We start from the raw sequence: 18,409 nt of genomic DNA on the forward strand, positions 1-18,409 counted from the left end.
TTGTATGAATTAGTTTGGTACAATTGGCATCTTATACTCTTGTTTGGATTTGCACATTATTATGTACCCAGACACATAAAGATATCAGGCGCACTTCTTTAAGAGTCCTATTTTTATATGAATTACTAGACACGGAACCTTTATGACCTTCTGATTTCTCAAAATCTTTCCTTCAAATGATTTTCACAAAGCCGGTGTAATGTTTTTGCGAGGAATCTGACGATATCCCATATTTTACGACAAAGGAATGGAAGTGTTTTTCTTCTGTGTGTCCTCTGCTGCAGCAAATGGGCTGAGCTGAAATGTTTACCTGTGTTTGTGTGTGTGTTTTTGTGTGTGTGTGTGTGTATGTGTGTGTGTGTGTGCGCCAGGTACCAATTTCTCTTGGTGAGTGGTGGCAGGGGGCCGTGGGGTCCCTGTGGCAGGGCCTGACTCTGAACAATAGCTTCAGTGCTAATGCTTTGCTCTGCTTCACTAGCTCATGAAAATAATTTCAGCCCCATTAAAGATAAACATGTGTGATCTGGCATAAATAATATTGCTGAAGATTTTCTGCTTTGTCTTCCCGTGTCGACTGTGAAGATTCAACGATCATATGGTCAGGCAAAATGCGAAATGCAGACTTTTCTTGTGGCATCAGGGATCATCCATTCCACCGAGAGTGGCTTGATGATATTGAGTGAAATTCTAATGCTGAGGGATATGTATGGATTATCTAATCTTTGCAGAGGACGTGCAGAAACACCCAGTCATGCTGCATGTGGAGAGGACACAGCAGATGAGGTTTAAAACCATCGTGTTGCCAAAGGTCTGTGCAGATTAGAGTTCCCACTGCATGTGTTTGGTTAAGAAGAGAGAGGGACGGGATGTCACGACAGTTACCCCAAATGCCCTCAACTAACACATGGACTGGTGAACTTATCTGTCTGGCTCCGTCGCATGTTCTTTGTTTCCAATTCATGCCGTATGTAGGTTAAGCTTCTTGTCGGGTGATTATTTTGCGAGTTCACGAGCCTCAAGCCTTCTGATTGTTGCACGTTGTCATCCCAGAGTTTGTTATTCGGACAGGGGGAGTTTTTTTCTGCTGGTTATTTATTACACAACAACAAAGAACAATAAATGCTTTGTCAATTAACAAGCATCGAGATGTTTGACTGGAAAGCAGTCGTTTAGGATCACAGCAGCCAGATGAATCCGAAGTCTTTTAGGGCCAACGTTTAGATGTGATGGTGTGACGTCTTCAGAGACATATTTTTTTTTAATTGATTTCACGACTCTGGCAGCAGTTTCACACTCAGAATCAAGGAGAGTGGTGCTTTTATCAGTTCAGGTGTCAGATGGTTTCATGACGATGTTTCTGTGAAGGAGAGCACTGTTAATCATTCATCAGGCAGGCCGAGGGCTGGCTCTTTGTTTGTTGTTGTTACCACCGCAAAACCGATGTGGCGGAAGTACGACAGCAGAAACGATATGAAATTAATCAATCTGTGGGATTAAAAATCTAAGAATCTGCTGCTCTCTGTGGTTTTAGCTCAGAGATAAACTGAATGTCACTGGGTTTTTGGGCTGTTGGTTTAACAAAGTCAGGCGTTTGACGTCATGTTGGACACTTTTTTTTGCTGTTTAAGAGCCAATGATTAATCAAGAAAAGAGGTGGAAGATGAATTATCACAAGTTTAGAGGAAAGTGTCTCTGTGCTGCAGTGATGGGAGAGTCATCAGATGTCTGTTATTAACGTGCGGGGAATTGTTAAACCTATTATGTGGTACTGCACTGCAATGGGCACTTATGTAATATGGAGAGAAATTATGTATATCATCATTATTAATTTGACTTTAGAGAAATTTACTTTTTACCTCTGCCGAGGACCTTGGTGGGAGGGTGGGACATGGGCCAGGGGAAGTTTGGGGCGGAACCAGACAAACGGGCCGATCCCAGTCATTTTCTTTTCACTTTCATTAGCGTTGTTTTAAAAAAAAAAATTCAGATAATCATGCATGGACCTTGTTTGCTCTTTGGTGCAGCTTGATTGAATTTACAGAGACTTTCCCTGTTGGCCCTTGGTGGAAGGTATATTACGTACATGCGCTCTACTGATTGTTGTCTGGTTATCTTTAGGTCATGGTTGAAAATACAGGAAATGTGTACAACCTCTTTAATCACTGGTGTCTTGAGATGCATCTTTCGCTTTGGATAAAAGCGTCACTCCTTCTTTCCAGTATTAGGTTGATTATTTTAAAATCAAACACTGTGCATTTTGATTAAGAAGATGAAAATGCATCCTGACAGTTCATCCTGACTGAGCACATGGCTGCTGTCTGGTGGTTGCACACTAAAAGGTAGCAGGTTGAGCTTAAGTCTGTTTTTACAAGTGGACTAACACTATCTTGAGCTGATGTCTGATTATAGCAGACTGCCGGACAGTGACAACTGGCTACCCGGTCGTCCTCCCAGTGTGTATCTCTGGTCGGTGGGTTGTTCTGGCTGCAGGCCTGTGCCCCATAGTGGCTTCACTCCAGCAAGCCGGCATTCCTGCTGCCGCGGACTTGAGCTTGCAGGCCATATCCACATTTAACACTCCCTCTGGGCCCCCACATTATATAATGTCACCCACTGGTCCTCTGTAGTTGACACCAACACGCACGGATGCACATCTACATGTGGAAGCACATTATCAAATACACACACACACAGACGTGCACTGTCGTCTAATCCTTGTGCATGCATGAATGCAGATATGTGTCATAGGCCAAATTCTATATCCAGAAGCGAACAGAGAAGCTCAGTGTGTCGTCAGTGTTACCGACAAGTTAGACAGAGATGAGACAAATACAGAAGTCAATTATTTTTGGGGATTTGTCACCAATCATGGATTTCACCAGATATATGGGGCTTTTAATGTCTGCAGCTTCAATTGATAAAAAGAAAGAAGTTAAACTGTTTTTTTTTCCTGCTCAGTCCTGAGGGGAAGTGGGGAAAAACTGGTTGAAGCAAACCATTAGTGCTGCCTTTGTGTTTTTCATTTATGCCAACATGAAAAGTCAAAAACCCACTGGAGATAATAAGTCTGCTCTATTTTCCTTCTTAATTACAAATTCTGATTGATAACTCTTTTTGTGGTGCGTTTTAGGACACTATCTGAATTTTTAACGGAGGAAGCAGCCAGAAGAAATGACAATAACATAATTTGACAAAACCAGCGTTGATTGAAGTGTGAGTCGCTTGTGTCACCTGTTTGGATGATTTCTGCGTCTGTTGCTTTATGGTAAACAAAAAAATCCCACAAACACAGTGATTGGTTGCTATTCTACTTTTGTGTGCTTATGTTTATTTATGTCAATATGTTTGCAGACAAAATCAAAAAAGATGTGCATTCACTGTAGCCAGGCTTATTTGTAGTAGTACAGCTGTGCACCTCCTGTACAATATGAATGTTGCGCTGCACTTGAACAAAGAAGAGATCCAGCCTCACATCTGAAAGTATTTTAAAAAACTGCATGGTTTCCTCTTCACATATAGGCTGCAGCCTTTTTCTCACCTCAAATAGCCCGACTTTCTCGCAGGCGTCTGTCCAGATGGTTGGAGAGCGTGAGCCGCGGGAATAAAGCAGATCATTGGCTGGTCGAGCTCTGGCTGGAAGAGGTTTAGGGCGGGGTGGTTCGGAGGCTAGCAGGCCAGCTGAGCACAATGAGGTCACACTGCCAGGGACTCAGCGAGTGCACAGAGTACAGCAATAGCGATCTGCAAGCGGCATTAATTCCCTCCTCCCTGCGAGGCGCTGAATGACACTGCACAGTGTGTTTATCTAACCATGTTGTGAATTAATCAGACAGTTGAGTGCAACGTTCTCAGGAATACTTACTCATAATGCTGTTTTATTCAAAACTACCTTAACAAAAGTGGCACATTTCCTGAAGTATTCTTGGTATGTGTGTGTGTTATAAATGAATAAGGATGTTTTGAGTGATTCTTCTAGACTTAAAAAGTCACTTGGTGGGTTTAAAAAAAATAATCAAAAGATATTTCCACCTCTCTCTACCAGGCCAGCTCCTTTAAATAGGCTGTTGCTCCCACAAGGTTGTAAAAGGCCACCATTGCGACATGTCATCACCAGTGAACTAAGGTGTCTCTGTTACCTAAATAACACTGAAATTACTTCTGCAGAAAGTTGCATGAAGGGACGGCCGCGTGCTATCATGTCCGACTTGTGAGTCCCGAGCTGTGGCGCACCAGAGCGCTTGTCAGCGATGACACACAAATGGTTGTTTTTCAGGCTGGGCAGCAGCGGCGGGCGGGGGGGTGCTGTCACCTGCAGTATATTATGACTCCCTGATTGATCCCACCTCATACTGACTGCAGCTCAATTGCTCACGCAGACAGCTCCAGCCAGTGACGCAGAAAATAGAAGATTGTTACGGGGGAAGCGAGGGGAGGTACAATAGGAGGAAAGCGGAGGCTCCGCAGTTGGTCCACTGTGATCGAGACAAAGATTTTCCAATTCAACCTAAGTAACTTCAACCTCAGCCTTTTTTTTTCATTTCACCCTCCCCCCTCAGTGTAGTTTACTCCCCCATAGAATGAAAACAAAGATGGACGATGCGTCTCCACTTCCTCCCACTATCCAGAAATAAAAGCCAAAATATCCCGGATACAAATTCATTGTGCTGATGGTGTCATTTAGAACCAGAGCTTGCACATGGAGACGGAGCCGCGGAATCGAAGTCCCGCAGATACATGCGCTCGAACAGCTGCGCATCAGTCTCAGCTGTCAAACATGAAGTTTCCCCAAGTTTTTATAGCAGCAACTAAGGAACTAAAATGACTCTCAAAAGATAATTCAGTAATAATAATTTAACTCTATAAAAAATACTTTAATCATCTTTGCTATTATTATGAATTATTTGTCTTGTCTCCTTAGTTACTGTTTTTAAAGCATGAGAGCAAGCAGCACGTTTCAAAAGTGTTCACATCAAAGATTTTGTTTTCTTATTTCATAGTTTCTTCCTCACACCGTGTACAGATGGTTCATTTCCATTGGTCGCATCGTACAAGAAAGTAAACAAAAGCAGGAGTTCCCTCTCGGTGTTTTGTTTGTGCGCTCCCTCTGACAGTTTTAGCAGCCTCACCATAATAACGTGCAAGTCCCACAACCCCAGGGATGTTACTGTGAGGTTGTGATTGATAATGATTATCTCTCAGGAATGGGCTACTAGCTTTGCACTGCTGACTTTTTAACTGTGTGCCGCTCACACATTTGTACGTGCGCGGAATGTAATCATCTGCGTTCATATCTCCCTGACCATCAGCTCCTCCTCTCGTCTGTCACTACCTGGTCACTGCGGTGCAGAGGTTTTCAAACTGTGACGCCCACTCATTTGTCTCACTCATCAAAACATGGTACGCAGTTGCAGCTGCAGTGACGGCTGCAACAAGTACCTTTAGCACCTTGTTGCCACAACGTGCACATATATTTGTACTCCTGACACATATCTCGTAAAAAACTGTTGTTTGCAAATGAACATCCACTAGTGCAGTGTTTGTTCTAAACATGCCTGTTTGGAATGGTCCATTTGCTCGGCCTGTGCTAATGCTGGTTGCGGCCATCTTTCATAAACTGCAAACGTGCAAGCTGCAGAAAAAGACTTGGCTGAGAGTTTTACTTCCACCTTGGAGGTCATGTTTTTTTTAAAGCCCCCTTCTATTGGTTTGTTTGCATGTTTGTCAGCAGGATGACGCAAAAAGTACCAAACAGATTTCCACGGAATCTGGTGGAAGGATGGGACATGGGCCAAGAAAAGACCTCATTTACATTTTCTCCTGCATCCAGCATTTTTTCTTAGATTTCATTTTTCGCCAATTTCCAAATAATTCATGGTTCTTGATGAAAACAATCAGGCATATTTAGAGGTCTGATATCAACGCGTGTGTGCAATTTGGTGCAACTTGATTGAATTTAAAGTGACTTTTGAGCCTCGGCGGAGGTACAGTATGTGCTCGACAATTCTGGTTAAGTTTGTTTTCCTCAGAATCAGAGCAATCCAGGGATGGTAATCTCTATATCAGTTGGAACGTTGCAAACCGTAATAGTTTATCTGCAATAAATTAAAAGTCCCTTTTGGCAAAAACAAGCTAAAAGGGTTCAGCACACTGCTCCTTTCGCTTTGAGTGATTTAAGGTGAAGGAAATACTCTGGTGAGTGTTTTGAGACTTTCAGACATTCATTCGACGTTTCAGAGAGTTGTGTACAATATCAACACAACAACCCCCCACAGGCCTTTTATCACCTGTGTGAAAACGGCCTTATAATGCCTGTCCGAGACGGTCTACTTCTTTTATTTGCAGGGGCTCATCATCACAGCCAGAAAACAAACAGTAACCTCTCGCCCCCGCTGCAGCGCCGCGGGTAACTGGCTCCCTGGAGGCCACTCTTACGTCTCTGGACAATTACATTTGGTCTGTCAGTCTGAAGAGTGTCTCGGGGTCTTTTTATGTGTGTGTCTAAGAGAAGAACACAAACGGCTAAATTAGAGCTCTACTATAGTGAGATTGCCACGGTTGCTGGGACTGACTGAGGTGTGCTGTTCAGTCTGCAACAACAAGGGGTGATCATTATCCAGTTAATTGTTATTTAAAAAAAGACGTTGACATTTCAAAGCATTAACAGCTGCTGATGATGTTAATATGTGGGGCACAAATTAGTTTTTGATTTCAGTCACTTATCATTTTGGTTGCGGCCTGCGCTTTTAATTTGAAAGAACTTGCATCACGTCAAAAGTTGCCAATGTAAAGGTTGACTCAATTAATGGATATTTAGCTTGTTATCGATATTTCTTTGGTTTTATTTTTCATTTTCATTATTAGAAATATATATATATTGACTGGCATCCATACTGCTACGGCTGAAATGGAAGATATAGTTATCTTTGTTAAATGTGAGGCGAGTGACTCATTTCGGGTTGACAGTGGCTCTCGTGCTACACGGTTTTGTCATGCATCAAACTGACAAGCAACACTCTCTGTCCATTTACACCCCCAGCCCTCTGGCCCTGGTCCTTTTTAACACATTTTTTCTGTTTGCTTTCCAAAAAACATTAATAACAAGACACTTAGAAAATATACCGTAGCTGTAGGCAGATGTTCTGTTTCATTAAATGTGTTTGTTTTTTTCAAGTGTCTAATTTTCATTCATTTATCTCACTGCCACTTCTCTTTTTATTCCCCTTGGTCATTTTCCTGTTTTATTGGCGTGTGAATGTGCACATGCAAACATGTTTTTTTTTTCTGACTTGCCTTGAGCATTGGCAGTCTGTCTGCTGTGAAAAAATATGCACTCTCAAGTCAACACTGGACTTTAGCATTGAATCAGTGACGTGTGGTGCACCAGTTTCCCCTCAGTTTGTTTTGTCAAGTTCAGTTAGAGATTTCCTGAATGTTTCAGAATTGCTTCAGTCCAATTGACATTATATTTCTTACACATTTGCAAGTTAATTTTTTTTATTTGTGATTAAAAATAATATTTGTAATTCTAACTTTGTAGCTTCAAAAACCCATGTAAATCCTTAGATCACTGCACGTGACAATATCTGTAACAATGTTTGACTGTCATACGGTGGATTTTCCCTTTTTTAAAGAATCACTCACGCTCTCAAACGTCACATGTCACATGTTTGTCATGTAGATTCTTTTAAGAGCAGGGAAAAATCAAGAGGCCCCGTAACTCCATTAGCTCACAAGCTGTGTCTAACACGACCAAACACACCCAGACGGACACAAACACACACTCACACAGTCGGTGCTCCTGACTCCGGCACAGTTTGCCTGATGGTCAGCCTGCACAGTCTTGATCGATTTTGTCCTTTCATGACAGTGGTGGCTGGAGAAGTAGCTCATCTTTCTCATGTGAGGACGTGGTGGTGACAGCCACTCCGTGTTTGGCGTGCTGTGCAGAGAAATGACGACAGGAGCTGACGCTGATCGCAGAGGCCTGCAGGGCAGAGTTCAGCTCTCAATGCGATTTCGCCATCAAATGTGTTCCTTTTTTTCTTCGTGTTAATTTAGTCTTGTGAGCCATATTTAATTAAAGTTTTTCCACATTAGTACGTGAGGCACGATGCGAGCCGTGCGGCACCACCTGCACACGCCAACATGTGCATATGCGCACACACACATACACACAGGAACACATTACTGGACTAATGAGCGATCTTCCTCACGTTGACAGCGTGATGGGATGTGGGCTGGAGCATAGCAACAGGACCTCCGGGCAGGTTTGAAAGCACAAAGCCCCTCTTGTAGCCGTCTGTCCCTCCCTATTAGCTCCTGGCACATTCGCTTGTCATGCGCTCCTCTGTGACAACGAGTCTCCCCTGTCTTTTTTTTTCTTTTCGATCATTCTTCGATTTCATGTATTCAACGTGAATCGTTTGTCACATTTGCTCGACTGTCTCCTCTGTGCCAGCATGTTCTCCACGTCGACGCCTGAGGAGCAGGTCAGTAAAGACTCCGACCTTTGTGTGCGGTCAGAGACAAACTGAAGTGCAGGTAGATGTTGCACAACTGGTCCAGCTGCTTTTTAATACACATAGAATCTGCTGTGAAAATATTCAAGTGAATGTAAATGTGGAATTCAAACAATCCCATGTGTGATTCTCTAGTGGAGAAGTTGACGAGTTGTCGATGTACCCGGCCTGTAGTGTTTGCATGCAGGGGGGGGGCGGGACAGTTGTCCAGATCAGTGGTGGTGATGTAATGTGGATGTTTGTCCTGTCTGGGAAAATGTATTGCGTCCCGACTGCTGCTCTGCATTTCCAGGTTTGTTTGTACCCATGTTCCTGCCGGGCCTCTTGACCCCAACTCGTCTTTCCCGACCCCCCGTCCTGATGTTTAAACCCTTCTCACACATGGTCCCTGTCTCGTTCCTGCTGCTTGGGGGTTGGTGTATTTTTCTCTCTGCGGAATTTTTTTTTTTTTTTTTGGATGCCACCACGTGGGCATGGACATAACACAGGAAGTGAGATATGGGCTTGATTTTACACTGAGATGTTATTTATATATGCTGCCTCAGAGTGGGTGTGATAATGCATTGCCTCTGTCATGGAGCAGCTGGACTGTGAGAGAGAGACAGGGGGCATGGAAGTGTAATAGCTGGGAGACAGGGGAGAGGGCAGACAGTGGAGTCACTTGTTTATTTTCGGCGCCCTTTATTTAGACAAAATTACGCTATAATTCGCAAATTGTTTTTTTTCCCTGCTGCCGATCTTCTCGCTGGGCAGCATCAAGAGTCAAACTCCTGTTTCTTAGTCAATCTTCTCATTTCTTTCCAAACCATTTTTCAAAATAAATTATTCCAAAATACAACAATTAGCCCTGGGACTTGGATCATTAACACCGTGAACTAATCAGAATGAGGTCAAGCTTCAGGCTCCAACTTATTCAATTTCAGATAAACAAACACGACTGAGTCACAAAATATACAAAATGTGTCTTTATACAGATTTTTGGAATAGATTATGCGGCTATAACTGATTTTCATCCAGTTTTAAAAAATCTGGAAACTATGTTTTTTTTATCAAGTTATTGTTGATTGCACAATCTTCTTATAATTTACAGGAAGAAAAAAGTAACTAAAATAAACAACCTAAAATGTCAATGAGCTGCCTCACACCAGTAACAACTTTCTCATTTGATCAATTATTTTGCATGTCATTGACGTCATTTTTATGACACTCTGTCTATACGTGATATTTCTACCGATCATATAGCACTAAAGATTGAACTCAAAGATTATTGTAAGCTTTGATAGTTGGACACCCCACACAGAATATATTGACAGCCATAAACAAGCACAGACAGTATCTTATGAACAACACGCAATCACAGAGGTTGCCAACTTCCTGAACACAAACTATAATGTTGGACTGCACCAAAACACAAAAGAGGATCTGCCCAGCTCTTTGTCATCCTTGTTTATCCTGTATTACATGGACAGACTAAATTGGTGAAATTGATGGAAGGAGAGATAAAGACAATAAACAAAAATAGAAAAAATACCAGGATGAACAGGTCCCATTTCCAGTCACACACATTCAGTGAGAACAACAGGAGGCGACCGAATCTGAGGATAAATTGTGAATCACCACTCCCCACAGTTTTATCTCTTGACTGTCAACAGCAGCTGGCTCGGACTAGAATAGACTTGAAGTGACTCAATACAAAATAAATAAATAACTTATGTCTGATTTAACTCAAGAAAACAATGGGCCAAACGGTTGTCGTGTGGAATGCAGATGTTTTAACAGCCACTGGCTTCACTTCATGTCAGTATAATGTGAAAATCCACCGTCACAGAATGGATCCATGTTTCATGTGTGAAATTAAGTTATGAGAAAAAGCTCTGAATCTTCCAGATGATTCACCAGTTGTCAGTTGACAGTTATCACGTCCACAAGCCACCAGAAAAAAAACCTGTTCGTGAATTGTAACGCTAGTCTGCACAGTTACTGCAGCACTTCATTATAACTTCAACAAGACCTCACAGTGACAAAATGTTTGCAGTGGTACGTTTTGTCTATTTCAAGTAAAGTTTAAAGAAGTACAATTCTACCTCAATTCAACCAAAATGCCAAACACAAGGTTAAAGCCAGGTTTTTACTATCCAATTGATTGGCAGATCTGTTGATTTAGTCTAATTTATTAGTCTAAATTCATGTCAGTAATGTTCTTAAACATAGGATTAATAGTATTTTCAGTTTAAAAGAAACAGCTGTTGATCAATGAATGACCGGTGAATGACAGATAAAATCTATCAGCCTTTCACCGACATATGGATATCAGTGTTTGTGTTTCTTGATATGAAAACATTTATTTTTCAAAATTAACAAAGGTGTGCAAAACGAAATCTCGTGTTAATGTTTTCTTTTTAATTATAGTTATTTGTAATCAAGATGGTGGTTTACTTGTAAAATATCCGGCCTGATATATCAGTTCAGACATGTTTTTCTCGAAGGCCATCGGCATCGGCCCCCTGAACATCCATATTAGTTGAGCTCTATAAATGACTGTCTTTGATTTACTGTGATGTTAAAAGGCTGCGGTCATCTGCGGTGTTATGCAAAAATTTGAATGAAACACGCAAAGACACAATGAAACCATAGCTGCAGCATCACATGGCGTGTTGTTTATGAGCGCCCTTTTGATTCTGGTGTTGACAGGGCTTTGGTTTGAAGGGGACCGGGGAAGTTGGTTTGAATGGTGGGTGGCACTTGAGTTTCCTGCTTACGTTGATGAATGACAGTTTTGGTTTTTTTTCTCAGAGGAAAGAGTGGGTGACACGCGTTTGTGTTTAATCTGCTTTGCTCGTGTAGTAGAACGCGCCTGGATATTTTGAGACCGAGCTGGGCTTTAAAACACACTCGTCACAGGCTGCTAATACCAAGTTGTGATTGCTGCAAGGTAAATGAAGACAACAGAGACAGTGATTGGACAGAGTTCCTGCGCACGCACACACACACACACACACACACACACACACACACACACACACACACACACACACACACACACACACACACACACACACACTCCATGTCTCGATGACCTCAGAGAACATTACAATGACTTACATTGACCCCCTGGAGATTTACTCTAACCCTAACCATATAGTTACTACTGATTTACCCTAATCCTCCTTACCCTAATCCTAACCATAATGTAACCCTAACCTAAATTTGACCTTAACCTAACCATAAAACATGGCTTCACCGTAACCATTTCATGATTTATGTTATGGGGACTTCTATTCTTATTGAGGACAAAAAGCAAGTCCTGTAAACAGGTTTAGGTCTCCACGACATGAGTAATACCTGGACCACACATACACGCCCACACACAAACACACACGTACACATCCTCTCCCTGTTTCATAGTTCACTGAATTCTCTGTATCTTTCACATGCAGAATAATCCACTGAGGGTTGAAAAAAAGTGATTTCTTCATGTCCATTTCTCCAACTTTCAGCGCAGGAGGTCTTGTTCTTATCCTCAAAGATTGGACTCGTAGAAAAAGTGCTATTCAATCCTTTCCAGGAACCAATGAGATGACAGATGTGTGTCGGTGTATCAAAGCTTGTTCGGAGTAGAGTCACAGTTTGCAAACTCATCCCCCAAGTTGCTCAACAATTGCATAAAATGATTTTTGGTGCTTTTTAAGGATGACGACAGCGCGTGAACCGCTCGAGATGAAGGTTCGAGTCACCGCCTGTCAACCGCCTGTCACCGCGTCAACTGCACAGGCACAGAGAATGTTACAGATAGGCTGCATTTTTGAAGCCGTGCCATTGATAACATTGAGGAATTTGTGTTTTCTCAAGAAAGCGAGTTTACTTGGTGTGAACTGGTTTGGACCTTCCCCATTGACGTTATGTTTTCATCTGTGATTTATTTGTTTGTCTGTTATTTAGCAGGATTATGCACAAAAATACTCATGGACAGATTGGCATGGAGCTTGGGGGAAGGGTGTGGTTTGGGTCAGGAGAGAACCCCATTACATTTTGCAGCAGTTCCAGGATTTCTTTTACACTTTCTTCAACATTGTGAGAAAGTTCTCTTTTTTCTTTATGATATTTATGAGTGTGTGCAATTTGCTGCAGATCCAAATCAATATCGGGTTCTTGTGGTTACATATGGGGACCGTTGTTGGGCCTGGGCGGAGGTATGTGCTCTTCTGAGTGCCATTTAGCATAGTTTTGTTAGGTTTCGTAAGCTTTAGCTTGGGAAGAGTGAAAATGAAGCAATCAGGCTTTACTTTCACTCTCTGGGATGGTAACCCTGTGCAGCCTGAATTAGGACAGGGGTTTTGATTTGTTTTGTTTTTAACTGTTGCGTAATGCTAGCTGGAACCCACTCTCCTGTTTTCCTTCCCAGACGTTCTCCACTCATAAATATGCCATCATCCTGCACAGTGGGCGAAAAAGAAAACCAGCGCAGTTGTTCCCCTCATCTCTGCCAACGCTGGGTAAAAGGGGGCCGAGGGGAGAAAACAATTTTTTACGATTTTTTTATTTAACCTAATGTTGAACTGTGTGTTGTTCGGCAGTTGAGAAAATCTGAGTCAAACACAACGTGGATTCATTTCTTTAAATGGCAATTTTATCAGTTGAAGTGAGTGAGTGAAGTGACTGAGTGACTGACTGACTGACTGACTGACTGACTGACTGACTGACTGAGTGAGTGAGTGAGAGACTGACTGACTGACTGACTGACTGACTGACTGACTGACGACTGAGTGGTGAGAGACTGACTGAGCTGAGAGACTGACTGACTGACTGAGTGACTGAGTGAGAGACTGAGACTGACTCACTGACTGAGTGAGTGACTGAGTGAGAGACTGACTGACTCACTGACTCACTGACTGAGTGAGTGAGTGAGTGAGTGACTGACTGACTGACTGACTGACTGACTGACTGACTGATGTGTTGGCAGTACATATGCGAGTGTGAGAACAGCTTTGGAGATGCAGCCAAGGTCTTCTCTCCCTCTTTTGGAAAAGAATGGCAATAAAGATAAAGGAGAACAACAGCTGATGATCTCTGAAGGGTGAGTCGAGGTAAAAGTCAAAGTTTGTGTGTGAGAGACAGAGAGTGGACAAAATACCAGCAACACCTTCCAGTTCTGTGGTCCGACCAGAAACGAAGGTCTGACAAACAACCACAGAGTTGAGTCATCACCTCCTTGACACCTGAACAATATAAACTTCACAAATGCAGCGTTAACAGGAGGGCAGTTGTATTTAATTGCGTTATATTGCGTCATTATTCCGCCCATCTTCGTCCTCCTTTTCCTTTCAAGTATCATCACTCTGTTTCCCGAAAGCTGAGCCTAACAGTTTGAGTTGTAGGAAGAGAAACACATTAGGCATCAGTAAACCTCAGTGAGGATGGTGCACTTCTGTTTGGTTGTGTGTGTCATGGCTTTTTATAGACACTTTCACTGCTGATATCAACTATAGCCCGACCCATTTATCGGTTGGCTGATAGGAATCGGATGAGGTGAGCCTTTTACAGATTTATCGTTATCGGCGTTTATGTTTAGCAATATGCGCTTTTTATGTAAAAATAATTTGTATTTATGTTTACATTTACACAACAGAATATGCTTATTTTATGATTTTTCATGTTCTCTATATTAAATTGTATTTGGGATTTCTTTTTATTCATTTTTTATTGACAATAAGACTTATTTTCCTATCTGTGTTGTAAAATATCAAGCCTCAATTACATTTCTTAGTCATAACTGTTTAACCATAAAGAAAACACAAGTACAATCAAATGTGTACAACTTGAATTAAGAAAATAAACAAACATCCATATCAGGCCCATATCGGATGATATTATCAGCCAACTGGTATATCTATATATATTGACTGAAATATTATTGGACATTTTTACTCCTAATATTGATATTGGCATCGGCCTCCAAAAATCTATTTTGCCCGAGCTCTGGTATCAACAAATGTTTTGATCTACTGACTAGTAGCTTCCACATTTTTCCTTTCCCCGTATTATGTGTTTTCTATCTATTTGTTTTGTGAAAGTGGAGTCACAATATCATCAAGCAGGTCAGTATTTTGGTTTGAAATGAGCCGTGGGCTGATGTGGGCTCTATAGAAGCAGTGTGACCTTGGGGCTGCTGCGGAGGTCATAGGCAGCGAGTCACAGACAGGACCTTGACAAATTCCAGACACAACCTCTAAACTTTTAGATTAAATTCTTTCCCTGTTTGGGATTTGCTGCGGAAAACGAGGCAGCGCCGAGCTCATCAGTTTTTTTTCAGGTAGCGAAAGAGTTAAACTGAACAAACACAGCGGCATGGCAGAGAAAAGTAGGATTGAGCCAAGGAAGATGGATCCAGACAGCAAAATAAAGATACTCACATATTTGTCTGGAGACTCCTGCCAGCATGTGGGATCCTGATGTTCAGTTCCTCCGGAGTCCAGCCAAAGATGAGAGCTCTCTCAATGACGATAAGCCTAACTTCATAGACTTTGTGTGCGTCAGGATGAAAGCGATGGCGTTCTGTCAGGCTGTTCAAACCATGACACTTTCCAGTCTCTCCATCCAGCCAAACACTTTCTGTGTCCTGAAAACAAGCATGGGAAGCAGAGCAGGAGGAATTAGTGGAACAAAACACACATTTTCACTTGATACAGACCTCTGCTTTTATTTGGACATTCCTTTTACCCCACACATGTTTTTCTCAGATAAATTATGAGAAAGAGATACAAAACAAGGCTTTTCTTATTTAAGCTCTCTTGTTTGTGCCAATACTGTACTCACCAAGAGGTCATGTGGTTACTTTGCTAATGGAATAAGAAACATGGGCAACCATGATTGTCATCCCCTTCTCTCAAACTTATTTAAAAGAAAAATCTGGGTTTTTTTTTACCCAAATTGTTTGTTATTAGCCTTCACCACAGTTGGATGGTTCAACTTAGGATCTGTTTCTATTAAAACTCCACTTTTTTTACACGAAAAATCAATGTATTTGTTCTCTAACAATAGAAAGGAGTATGAAATAATGATTTAATAGCTGTGGTCCAAATGATACCCGTTAATCAGGGGTCATTCCCCATTTGCCATGTTCATAAAAGCATTTTTTATTGTTTATGCCTGAATCAAGATAAATACAGGGTGTTTAAAAGGAGATGGGCTGTGTGATTTAAAAAAAAAAGCGGTTGATTAGAGTAGGCTGGAGATTGCAGAGGGTTTTTTCCTAACGGCTCCCACTCAGCCTCGGTCCCTCACTGGGCAGGAAGTGTGAACATCTGTAACAAGGTCTGTAAGTAAAGATGGACGACACATCTCCTCTTCCTCCCATTGTATAAAATTGTACAATATATCCCAGATACGCGTGTTGCCAACTCGCGCTGGTGATGTCATTTGAGGCCAGAGTTTCATGACCTTTCAGGTTGTTTTTATAGCACCAAATAACAAATTAAAACCACACTTACCATAAAAATGAATATATATCGGTGTGATTAGAACCTAAAATGTATCTGTCACATACTTTGACTTTTTAAATTGGTCCATCTGCTAACATGGAAGAGGGTTTAGGACCTATACTGCAGCCAGCCAGTAGGAGGCGATTAAGATGTTTTGGCTTCCCGTTTAGGGAGCTTCCATGTTTTCCATCTTTATGTTCGTGTCTATGATTAAAAACAACAAGCCGGCGTTTCATGAATTATTATCTCTTCCACTTTGGATAAGCTTTGATTAATGGTGAGAGAGGACACAGGGCTGAAACAGATACAAATTTAATTGCAGCTAACCCAATATGAATTCAACTTTTGACCCTCAGTACTTGCTGTAATTTTACACAATCACATCTTTGTGTTCCTTCAGTTTTTGTTTTTTTTAACGAAAGTGTGTAGAATATCTGTTCAGGTATTTATAGCTTTTAGGATCCTGACATCAGTTCTTTTCCCACAAATGGCTTTTTAATTGCAGCACTTCCCAGATCCCTTCATATCATCACTAAGAGAGCGTTGCCTATTTACTAATCAGTGAGGAACCAAAGGTTCATGAGTATTTGTCCATTCTCATGAATCATGTTATTTTTTATTGACGTGTCCAAAACTAACGGAATAAAGAGAAATCTGTTCAGTGGACTTTCCCTTTCACCCTTTTTCAGCTCGCCTTCAATCTCTCATGCTTTTTGTCAATGCACCGGTCTTGGGGGGAAAAAAGAAAGCTTCCTCAGAAGCACCAAAGTTTGACTCACTTCCTCCTTCTGCTTTCTCCCTCATGCTTTCTCTCTCTCTCTCTCTCTCTCTCTCTCTCTCTCTCTCTCTCTCTCTCTCTCTCTCTCTCTGTCTGTCTGTCTCAGGTTTGTGGTGCTCCTCTTTAGAGTTTCCTGCTGTTACATGGTAACACAGAGCTGAAAACAAGAGGTAAGCTGGATTTTTTTTTTGAGTTGGCAGTAATGTTGGTAAAATGGATTACGTGGAGAAGAGAGAAAAGATAAGGGGACTCTTTAGTTGTCACGGCATTTCTCAGGTTCATGCCAGGATGTTTGGATGTTGTGGTTAGTGACAGTGAAGCAGATGCTGGGAAGCATCTCGTTCTCCCGGTGGAGGTGAGAACAGAGGTGTTAATGACGGCCAGCCTGGATCCTTCACCCTTGAGAGCTGTTAAAGAGACAGACAGATTTGATAGCACACAGTTTCTCCGTCTGTCTTTTGGCTGCACAACATAGTCTTTAGCTCCCAGCATGCTCTGCATTAAAGGGGGATGGCACTGACAGACAATCTGCCACCCGCCGTGGGTGTCGCAGAAAGAGGTTTCATGCTCATCCTGTTTAGTTCCTCCTCCAATCAGCTGACAGTTTGGGCGATGATGCCCTCGCAGATAATGTGCTGGTGAAAAACACTCAATTTATTACTTTGTTATTTTGTTTGTAAGCAAAATTACATAGAAACAAACAGACAAGGTTTCCACAAAACTTGGTGGAAGGATGTGGTATGGGTCAGGGAACAACCCGTTAGATTTTGGTGTGGTTTGATTGGGGTTAGATCCAGGGATTAATTTTTTTCACTTTCTCAAACATTGCGAGATTGCGTTTTTCAACATTTGTTAATTTCTCAGAGAATAATTCATGGCTCTGAATGAATACAATCAGTGGATTGAGGGGAGGGGAGTGTGTGAAATTCCAAATGGCAATTTACAGGCACTGTTTGGCCATGGCAGAATATGCGCTCTAGTTGTCTTTTGAAAATATATAGTGAGTTTGTCGTCTTATGTCTGTAATTTTACTCATTCTAAAAACAACTCAAAGATAAATGAGCATTAAATGTTGTTTATGTGATTTTTCAGTTTGCCAACTAGGTAACTAATTTACTAATGTGATTAAATTATAGCCTTAACGAATGGCTTTCTCAACACAAGATGCTCAATGACCATTACTGTGCAAAGTGACTTTTTACTTATGACCGTTAAGAGTCCCTTAAAGTCATCGGCCAGGCAGTCAACAAACAGTTTACCAGAACAATCTGTCAGGATTTATGGAGCAAAGCTTGTTGTCTGTGGAGAAGTGAGCCACTCGTACAACTACTAGCAGCTCACTGAAGTCTGCGCTTTAGTTCCTCAGTGGATAAGATGAAGCTGGAAGGTCAAAGGCTGACGTTAACACTCAGGGTGATAGTACAGGGGCATTAGCAGAGGCTGACAGGATTCAGTGTCTAAGGACGTGAATACCGTAAGGAGTGGAATTATCTTTCTGAGCTCATCTCACCTAGACACACACTTATGTAACTCAGTAGAGCGCATATCTCCGCCAAGGCCCAACAGTGCCCTTTAATTCAATCAAGCTCCACCAAATTGTGCATGCAACTAGATAGTCTATGCTCGATATGCCA

At 41.8% G+C, this 18,409-nt stretch overlaps 1 protein-coding gene across 4 annotated transcripts in view; it reads left to right on the forward strand.

Annotated features, from left to right (window-relative positions):
* Positions 1-18,409, forward strand: part of stat5a (signal transducer and activator of transcription 5a) — a 60,498-nt gene that overhangs the window by 18,669 nt on the left and 23,420 nt on the right. For 3 of the 4 annotated variants that reach the window (XM_035179788.2, XM_035179786.2, XM_035179785.2), the window contains exon 2: positions 16,882-16,945. The exons of the other annotated variant lie outside the window; for it this stretch is intronic. The gene's annotated coding sequence lies outside the window, so the exon portion shown is untranslated. The remainder of the gene's footprint in view (positions 1-16,881; positions 16,946-18,409) is intronic. 4 annotated transcript variants of the gene reach the window in all.

The sequence above is a fragment of the Hippoglossus stenolepis genome, chromosome 16 (assembly GCF_022539355.2).
Source record: "Hippoglossus stenolepis isolate QCI-W04-F060 chromosome 16, HSTE1.2, whole genome shotgun sequence".
NCBI classification, from domain to species: Eukaryota; Metazoa; Chordata; class Actinopteri; order Pleuronectiformes; family Pleuronectidae; genus Hippoglossus; species Hippoglossus stenolepis.